Raw genomic sequence first — 11,310 nt, forward strand, 5'->3', positions numbered from 1 at the left:
TATAAGGATGCATGGAGAAATAAATAATAGAAACAATTTATTTCATTCTAATAATTTTTTTAATTTGTGCATCGTACGGGTCTAATCTAGTTAATTTACTATAATATTTATATTACGTATAAAATTAGCTTCCCATATAAGATTGAGTGAGGAGAGACTAGGGACGATGGCAACGGGTCGGACTCGGAGCGAATTATGCTAAATCCGACTCCGACATCCATCCGACTCCGACTCCTATATCCGACCTCCTACTCCGATCCGACCCGACTCCGAGTTTTTTTTTTATTTTATTATTCAATATACTTTGAGAAATCGGGCTATTTGGGCCTTTACAACCCACACCCAATGTCACCATGACCCACACAAAAATCCACTATCTATAAGAGTCGAAGTCGGATAATCCGTCAAATTCAGACATTTGTCGGAGTCGGATTTTTTTCTCGGATTTTTTGTAGGATCCTCCTCCGACCCTCCTCCGACCGAGAGTCGAATTATTTTAACGGAGTCGAACTCGGATTACTTTTTTATCGGACTCAGAGCGAATTTTTTTACCTCGGATCAGGACGGAGTAGGGTCGGATCCGAACTGGATGGCCATCCCTGGGAGAGAGAAAATGAAAGAAAGTCAACGGAGTAATAATAATTTGTTACATTGAAGTGATGTCAATAAAATTACTACAGTACATATTACATTCAATACACAAACTTATAAAAAAATCGGGTGTACAATAATTATTGTACAACCATTATATAAAGATAGCCTAAAGTGATCAAAAGTTACTCTGGAAATGAATAAAAGTTACCCCTGAAATGAATAAAAGTTACCCAATACAAATTGTTTGGGCCTACTCCATTGTCCTAAGCCCATTGACCTGGAATTACGAAAATACCCCTCCATGATTGATGTGTCTATTTTATATAGTATTTTACCCCCGTCCCTTGGTCATAATTAGTAGTGTTTTTGGCTCTTTAGAGCCACTTTTATTACTAATTGGTGTTTTCTAGTGTTTTGGTAGATTTGGTTGACTTTTGCAGGGATTTGCACTTTTGGAGTATTTTCCCGATATATTTTGGAGCAATCACGAGCATTGGAGAAGCACGACCAGTTTTTATAGCCCAGGGCCGGTTAGAGCCATCGAATCGGTGATTAAGGGCTCAGTATATGTGATATCGGGGCATTTGGACTGAGTATTCAAGACCCGAAGAGGAAACCCGGATTGGCCCGAAGAATTGGAGCCCAATCGTAGTCCAGATAATGGCCCAAGAGAGCCGCCCGGCCAAAAAGGCTGGCGCCCGGAGGCGCGCCCGGCCGGGCGAGAGAAGCAAAGGTCGGCGCCCGGTGACGCGCCCGGCCGGGCGCAAGAAGCGTACTAATGAGCAAAAAGGCGCGCCCGATCAGGCGGTGCCTCGCGTGATCGGGCGCGTGTTATTATTAGGAGTTAATTTCGACGTTTAAGTTTGTTTTAGTTTACAATTTGTACGGAGTATAAATACTTCTCCGTAAAACGAGTTTAGTACCTTTCTTTTATCTCTTCTTTACTCTCTTAATTATTTCTTAGATTCTCTCTCTCTACTTAGCTTTTAGATTAATTCTTTCTCTTATACTTTTGTTCTCAACTTTATTCTTAATTCCAGATTTATTTGGTAACGATTTCTCTTCTCTTAATCTTAGTTGTTTATTTATTCCTTTGATCATGTCCTGTTTTATTGCTTTGATTAGTTTAGTTCCTATTATGTGTGAGTAGTTTTGTTTTTAGGGTTTGTGGGGATCCATAAATAATATGAAGGGGTAATTTATTGTTGTTGATTGTCAATGCTAGATTAATTTCCTATTAATTGATTTAATGCTCTATGACTAGATTAGGCCTGATCTTTTATGCATGAGTTTGACAATATTGATTCAAGATTCGACAGATGAGAATTGATGTTTAGGTCTAGTTTCAATAGGCAGGTTAATTTGTAAATGGTTAAGTCGAGATTCGAAAGATGAGATTTAATGCCGGTAAATTAATTGTGTGATTATAATACGTAGCGAAAGCCCTTTATAATCTGATTAATGTATGCATTGATGAATGATTATTATATTCTACCTTGGAACATTATTTACTGGTGAACCTATGCCCTTGATCCTTTTATTCATTGTTTTCTCCCTAATCTTAATCTTTGTAGTTTAGTTTCATATTCAAACTTATATATTGGTTACTTCATAATCCAGATTATATTAGTTAATTAGGAATAGAAAGACCCGTTTCTCTGTGGATTCAACCCTACTTCCCTATCTACATTAGTTAGAGGATTTAGGAATTATTTTTGATTTGGGGATACGACTTTACCCAGTCAATGATCCAGCCCATCATTAGTCAGAGCAAAGTACGAATTTACCCCTAATTTGTCCAATTAAGTACAACTTCTGCCACCTGAAAGTATATCTATAAATAGCTCTCCAATCATTAATGATGGTAATTTTTTTCCTAATTCTCTAACCTTCTCTCTCTTCTTTCTTTCTCTAAAGTACTCTTGCTCGCTCTACTTTCTATCTCTAGAAAGTACATTTGCTGACTTAAGCATCGGAGGGGTTTACCCGGGTCAAACCCCCGGGGCAGTTAACCTTCTTTCTCTTTTGCAGGCCTAGCTCTCGGACAGCAAGGCATAACGGAGGGAAATTCGGACACATATTGGACATAGTTCTAGGACATCTTGATTACCCTAACACCGAGGAATATTCAGTTTCCAGAAACACAAATAAAAATTATTTACGCTTTATTAGTAAAGAATCAGCATAAAGTTATTAAAAAAAAAAGACCGATGTACACTAATATTAGTGTAAACCAGGTGTATAAATTTTTTTTTACTATTTAATAATATATTACAAAATACAAGCAGATGAAGTGATGTCAATAAAATTGAAAGCTAGAATTGGAGGCTTTTTGGATTTACATCTTGTGGTAAGATAATTATCCAAACAATGAATGAAGAAATTTTGGTTGTTGATGTTCATGATAAAAATAATCCTCCAAACTTTGCGTCTTTAGCTGAAGTTAGCTCCCATCAGAGCCTTGTTTCACCGATGCATTACACAAACAAGGATGTAGGAAATTAACTTATTGTCCTTGCTAATTTGTTTGATTTTCGTGTTTTTGGTTTTCAAGTATCCTATTTATCATCGATTGATTTTTTAAATTATGATTTTATTATATAAGTATATTCTCTTATAAGTACACAAATTATAGGGTTTTTGTAAGAATTTTTTTAAAAAATATATACACCGTAAATTAATTACAATTTTGGTCTGTTAATTAAATTGGAGATGTTTATTTTAGGGGTCAAACAATTTAAGATAACAATATCATTTTTAATTTTTTTTTAACTAATAAAATATCAATGTAATATGTTAAGTAGTGGTTAAATCTAATTTTAAATTTTTTTTGTGATGTTATAATAATTTTTGTTTGTGGTGTAAAAAGTCACAAGCCTTTTTGTGGTGTTAAAAATCAATTTTTTTTTTTTTTTAAATTTCTCTTAATGCATGTTAAAGAAGAAAACGATTGACGATGCTAATAAAGGAGTTCTCAAAAAGCTTAAAACACGTTAATATAACATACATGTGTGGAAATTAATTTATGGTAACATTTTTCATACAATGTGTGCTGCCGTGTAGACGGGTCGTTTCCTCGTGTTCTCCGTCCTTTTACTTATTGGGGGTTATATAATACCCCTTACGCTTCATATGTAGGGCAGATCTTCTTCTCCCTTAGTCTTCTTAGGCCCTTTCTCTTAGTTAACAGTGTGGATCTTTAATTAATTAGTTGTTTTAGCTTAGAGTCTCTCAAACTCAAACATTGTATATGTTAAATTGTGACTCAAAATCTAGTAGGGCTGACTTTGAACGCTTATATCTCTCAAACTACAACTGATTTTGTGGTGATTCAAGTTGGAGGTGATATTTTGGTTAAAGAGCTTTCCAACGATAGGTCATATGCCCAATTCCAATAAGAAACAAGAAAGTTATGACCGTTTTACGAAAACCTAACGAAGCTGGAAATTTGCAACGAGGCTGCGAGCTATAGCTCTATGCGAGTGAGCTATAGCTTGGCCCTATGAGGACTTGCGGTAGGCATGAGCTAGCTGCCGAGCTATAGCTCGGTAGTTAGGTTATTCTAGGATAATTTATGGAATATTTCCTAAAATTATATCTTTTCTATGACGGCTATTTGAGTATACTTGGGGAACAATCTTAGGGTTTCCTTGTGTTATAAAAGGACCCTTTAGTTGATCATTTAGATCATACTTTTGAGCCATTAGATTTAAGACTCCTTGTATTATTCTCTTGTTTCTTTCTCCATTGTAGTGAAGAAACTCTTGAATCCCCCACCCGTGGATGTAGGTCTATTTTGACTGAACCACGTAAATCCTTGTGTTGTTTGTTTATCTTCTTTATTGCTTTTTCTCAATTCTTATTTTTCATTGATTTGTTTCGCATTAATCAAACACAATTACACCCTTATTTCCTAACAAGTGGTATCTAGAGCCAAGGTTTTAAGGTCTTTAGGTTTAGGTGTTTATAGATTAGTTTGATTAAACTATGCCAATGAAATTTGATATTGAGAAATTCGGTAGGTAAGTGAACTTTGGCCTATGGCAATTGAAGATGAAAGCCATCTTGGTTCGAAGTGGTTGTCACAAGGCTCTTGAAGGTGTATCCAACAAGCCTTCGGGCATGACGGTGGATACGTGGGAGGAGATCGATTTGAAGGCTCTTTCGGCAATTCAATTATGTCTTTCTGATGATGTTTTGAGAGAGGTTGCCAAGGAGACGACTTCTGCGGGTTTGTGGTTGAAGTTTGAGTCACTTTATATGACAAAGAGCGTGACCAACCGTCTACTACTCAAATCTAGACTTCATGATCTTCGTCTAGAAGAAGGTAAACCGTTAAGTCTTATTTAGATGAATTCTTCTCTATTATTATGGATTTGCAAAACATCGATGTTGAGATCGATGATGAGGATATGGCTATTAGGTTGTTGTGTTCTTTACCGCCTACGTATAAGCATTTTCGAGATACTTTATTGTATGGTAGAGATGATTTGAGTTTGGAGGATGTTAAGGATGCCTTAACTCAAAGAGATTTAATTGACAATAAGTTGGTGAATAAATCTAATAATCTTGATCAAAATAATGCTTTGTTGCTCATGGTGGTAATAAGAATTTTGTAAAAGGAAAAGTTTGTAACTATTGTCATGTAAAGGGTCATATCAAAGCTGAGCGTTGGAAATTAAAGAAGAAGAATGAGGAGAAGTCCAATGAGGACAAATCCTGCCAATATCGACGATGATGATGATTATGCACTTTAGGGTTACGAGCTTTGGGGTTGCGGTTTCTACGATCTCTTCATGATAAGTTCCCAACAAATCCCACAGGTTTTGAAGAAACCCGAAGGAAAATCATCCGGACCAGGAGACTTACTATCATCAATGCTAAAAATCGCTATTCTGATTTCCTCCGAAGTGAAAGGTTCCATGAGAAAACTCTGTTGAGCAGAAGATAAAGTGGGTAAATGAAGGCTATCCCACCAATCTGTATCATAATTCATAAGTGGAGGCACAATCAAAAGCCGAGTATAACATCACATTGAGAAACATTGCAACTTTTAAATTACACAACCATCATATATATGCACATCCAATATATAAAGGCTCATGATGCATAACTATGTATTGATCTCGTAAGTAAAGTTGTAAGAACGATGATACTTACCTCAAAATTCGTAATATCATATCTCTTTAACTTTTGCTTGCTTTGTCGGCTAGAGTTGGTGCTGATAACGTGTTATAAATTAGAGGAAAGAAATAATAAAAGATGAAGATGTAAGTGTAAAAATTCATTGTCTATTTCATTTTCCATATATATATATCATTGTAACTTCCTAGGGACAATAAGAAGTCATCATTATGAGAAGAGTTAGGGTTAAGGGAGTTACAAGGGGGGTTACAAAGTGGAAATAATAAAGCTTAATAGGTTACAAAAGTATAATGGACATACATTGATGTATATTTCATAACAAATGCAACTTTCTCTAAGGATATGCTTCTCATTTTTCTTGGAAAATTACTTTTTTTTTTTTTTTGAATCGTCTTGGAAAATTACTTTGATTAAAAAAAAAAAAAAAAAAAAAAAAAAAAAAAAAAAAAAAAAAAAACTAGCACATTAAACATATGGAAGTTTTGGTGTTTTTGGAATCAAAATTATGCAATCTAACACACAATCTTTACTAGAATAATTTCAACACCTAATTATTCTCTAATAATCTGACGCATATACAGGTCAATGTAAATTCCATAGTTTTAGATTGTGCTCTTGCTTGTTCTCTAGTCATTCAACTACCGAAAATAAATCCTCAATAATGAAGCAATTAAAAAAATGAAAACAACAAGGTAACAACATATCAAACGAAAATTAAAGAAAAAAAAGGAAGAAGACATTAATGTCATTCTTCTTTTTGCATAACTTTTTTTTTCATAACTTTTTGTTATTGAAATGGTCCTTATAGCTCAAATAATTAGAGCTTCTCTCCCGGTTTCAAGAGATCTTGGGATCGATTCTCACCCCGCCCTTTGCGGCTCTCTAAACAAACAAACAAACAAAAAAATTCTCAGCAACTTGAAAAAAAAATAAATTAAGACATCGATTTGTTTGAACACAATAATGAGCATGACTCAAGTTTAAATTAGACCTGACCCAACTTCACTCAACCCAACCCAGACAGTCTTCATTTTGTTTTCTTTATTATCTTATAAAACCAAGATATATGATGCAAAAATTACAATTGCATCTGATATAGTCATCATTCTTCCTTCTTTGTGTCTAATTAATTACTACGATTTGACTTTTAAAGTATTCATACAATAACAAACTCTAACCATATTTTGTGATAGGTAAAGTCCTAGACTCCAAAGTGCTACAATGCCTATATAAATAAGATAATTCGTGATTAGAAAATGCAACGCTAACCTTATATTGCCTGCCTGTTTAGGCAAATCTCAATAAGGGTATCTAAGAATTTGTTAGGTTTGAGGGGTAATAACAATCATTCTACCAACAACATATAAAATAACTAAGTGACAGGGTAAAGTCGTATCCCCTAATAAAAAATAATTACCTAATTCACTAACTAAAGTAGATAGGGAAGTAGGGTCGATCTCCACAGGGAAACAAGTCTTTTTACTCCTAATTAAATATTATAATCTAAATTATTTAAGTAACCAATATTAAAAGTTGAATATGAAACTAACTAAAAAGAGTAAGAAAAGGGAGAAAATAATATATAAAAGGATCTAGGGCATAGGTTCACCAATAAATAATATTCCGGTGTAAAATAGGGTAATCAATCATTGACATTGCATAAATAACATGATTAACAGGCTCTCGCAATTTATTAACCAACATAGATCTAACAGGCTCTCGCAATTTACTAGATCTAAGTCCTTATCGAAAACAGCCTTTAATATCAAATTAACATCTGCTCGATTCATCAATTTAATATTGCTATACTTTTACAAGCCGCAATTGTAAAACATTAAAACAATCCAATAAGAAATCATCATGCAATACCAACAATCAATAATAGTCAATCATCAATGCATCAATTAACCAGATTGTAAAGGGCTCTCGCTACTTATTACAATCACACAATTAAATTACCGGTATTAAATCTCATCTCTCGAATCTTGATTTAACTATTTATAAATTAACTTGCCTATTGAAACTAGACCTAAACATTAATTCTCATCTCTCGATTCTTGAATCAATATTGTCAAACTCATGCATAAAAGACAGGCCTAATCTAGTCACAGAGCATTAAATCAATCAATAGGAAATTAATCTAGCATTGATAATCAACAACAATAATTTACCCCTTCATATGATTTATTAGATCCCCATAAACCCTAGAAATTAAACTACTCACACATAATTAAATATAAACTAAGCAAAGCAATAAAATAAATCATGATCAAAGGAATAAAATAAATAACTAAGATTAAGGGAAGAGAAATCGTCACCAAAGTAAATCTGGAATTAATCAAAGAAATAAGAACAAAAGTTTAGAGAGAGATTAAGAGAGAGAAAACTAAGTAGAGAGAGAAAGTCTAAGAGAAAGGATTAAGAGAAGAAGAAGAGGAGAAGAAAAGAAAAGAAGATCTCCCCAAAAGAAGAGACGATCTAAAAACGTATTACGGAGGAGTATTTATACTCCGTACAAAAATCCTAAACTAAAACAAATTAAAACGACGCTAATCGTCCCCTAAAAATACACGCGCCCGATCGGGCGAGGCACCGCCCGATCGGGCGCGCCTTTTTTCACCTCTAATAACAATCTCGCGCCCGGCCGGGCGCGTCACCGGGCGCTCCTCCCGCCCGGCCGGGCGCGCCTCCGGGCGCCAGCCTTATTGGCCGGGCGGATCATTTGGGCCATTATTTGGACTTCGATTGGGCTCCAATTCTTCGGGCCAATCTGGGTTTCCTCTTTGGGTCTTGAATACTCGGTCCAAACGCCCCGGTATCACCTCTACCGAGCCCTTAATCACCGGTTCGATGGCTCCAACCGGCCCTGGGCTATAAAATCTGGTCGTGCTTCTCCAGTGCTCGTGATTGCTCCAAAATATCTCGGGAAAATACTCCAAAAGCATAAATCCCTGCAAAAGTCAACCAAACCTACGAAAACACTAGAAAACACCAATTAATAATAAAAGTGGCTCTAAAGAGCCAAAAACACTACTAATTATGACCAAGGGACGGGGGTAAAATACTATATAAAATGAATACATCAAACTCCCCCAAGCCAAACCTTTGCTTGTCCCTAAGCAAAGATCTCATCAATGAATCAATAAATATGCTTCACCCCAATAAGTAAAAATCAAGCACAAGCGATCCAGGGTAAATCAAATAAACACGCTTCAAAGTCAACCAATCAAATCCATCCAATTACCTTTCTTCCCTAACAATTGTCAAACAGAGCAAACCACAAGAGCATATAGAATTCAAGACTAGTGCTCACACACTCGACTCTCATTTATGTGGCGAGTAAAAGATGTACTCGATCGCTCTCCAACCACCCCTTTAATGTGAACAATGCCCTCCCAACTCACACTCTCGTGTGTATAAAAACAATGAACGCTCAATCCTACTAGTCGACTCGAAATATGCCAAATCATAACTCGCATTGATAAGCAACACTTTCACATTCATACAATTCTATGCACAAAGGTCGGAAGGTCTTTAAAGCTTGTAATGTAAGGCTAGGGTAAAGGGTAGGATAAATTTGGGAATACGTGAGAGAAAAGCTATGCTTAAGGGAGCAATATCCTAATAAAACCCATGATCAAAAATAAATAATGATCAACATCTCCCACATAACCAACTCTAACATCAACCAAATATACTCCAATCATAATAAATAAACCCATCTCTTACAATTTCACTCATAAGATATAATAATGGAGTAATAGAGTGAATAAACAAACTTTATTTTCCAAACTTGAAATTTTTCCATTGAGGCTCAAAATTATTCTTTACAAACCTCCAACTAGAACATTTTGAACATTTTATTTTATAACATCATGCTTTATTTTTTCAAGAAAATATAACTCTCAAACTCATCAAAAATAAACATGAACAATCAACAAAACTACTTCTCAAAATCTCACCCAAATTGTGCAAATAAATAGCACACTACAAACTCCCTCACCTCACTCACTAATAGCTCCCCCAAGCCAAGCTTGGGACTAGTAACCAATGGGGCAAAATAGGCTTGTAATGTGGCTAATAAACAATAAAAAGTCAAGGCAACAACATGGGTAGCAAGAAGGGAACAAATGTATCTACAATATCTGGAGGCTACCTAAAAGAACAAATGCCTTCGTCCTCCACAATGTGCATAATAATGAATCATATAAACATTACTTATAGTAGCAAACCAATACTAAAATTCATTGACATACCAGGAATTATGGAACTATCACACAATCCTTACCAAATCAACTAGTCAAGCACTATATTCACAAGTAGTTGGACAAAATTGACGCATGTAAAGGTTTCAAGGCAATCAAACATCATATCATGATCAACTAATCCACAATGCCTATCATCAATTACCAAGGATCAAAACAAATTTCTCAATTAAGGGGAAAAGGGAAGCATAATTTATAAGTCATTGGAACAAAACTAACCTAAGAAAATAATAAAATCTATACTAAGAAAAATAAAAATAAAAATAAAAAGAGAAAAGAGAGAGTGAAAGATGTACCATACGAACACGAGAACCTCCCCCCAAGCTAAATCAGACAATGTCCTCATTGTCTTAAAGGAAAGCTAGTAGTCAAGGTGACTACTCTTCATCATCACCACATCAATGTCACCAAAGCCTCGAGTATTGCAATGCATCTCTTTGGAACAAAATTGGGCAAGAAAGAAACACAGTGTTAGTGGGAAAAAGTTCAAATTTGAGTCAGGTGCACTATTCTGATCATAACTTTTTATGTATAAATGATAATACAGTGATTCTAATTGCATTGGAAACTAGACTTGAAGAGCTTTCCAACGACAGGTCACACGCAAAAATCGGATAAGAAACGCAAAAGTTATGGCCTGTCGAAGTTGACATAGTTTGCTAACGCGTACGCGCGCCCGATCGGGCGAGCTCTGCCCGATCGGGCCCGTGCTACTGATTTGACGGGGCAGCTTGCTGCTGCTAATTGGCCCGGGATTCCTTTAGCCCTTCGATCTTTTCTCAACTTTTCTAGTATCTGTGCACAAAATCACACTCCCACAAATATAAGATATACTCTCCTCTACCTCTCTAAAACAAAACAAAAAGAAAACACACAAACAAATAAATAAATAATAAAAAAAAAACTAAATAAAAATCAACAAAATACGGGTTGCCTCCCGCAAAGCGCTAGTTTATCAAGGTCCCGCTCGACCATACTCCTTCTCTCAATCGGAAGAATTCAATGCCTTGAGTAACTTATCAAACGCTCCTGCAAACATTTCATTAAGCACTATATAGGGCTTAATAGCAAGCACATTTATCCCTATAAAGAAAAAGTTAGGAGTACATAAAGAGAACTCAAGGTAGAAAGAAAAATCAAAAGAGGGAGATGAAAATATACCACAACCTTCTACTTCCTCCGCTAAAAATTTAGAATTAATAGAACGAACATGGAGGTAGTCATTGTCTTTATCATCCAATAATGACTTTAAAATTTTACCCTCACAAATAACCTCATCATCAACAAAGGAATTATCAACCACCGT

The sequence above is a fragment of the Chenopodium album genome, chromosome 2 (genome assembly GCF_948465745.1).
Source record: "Chenopodium album chromosome 2, dcCheAlbu1.1, whole genome shotgun sequence".
NCBI classification, from domain to species: domain Eukaryota; kingdom Viridiplantae; phylum Streptophyta; class Magnoliopsida; order Caryophyllales; family Amaranthaceae; genus Chenopodium; species Chenopodium album.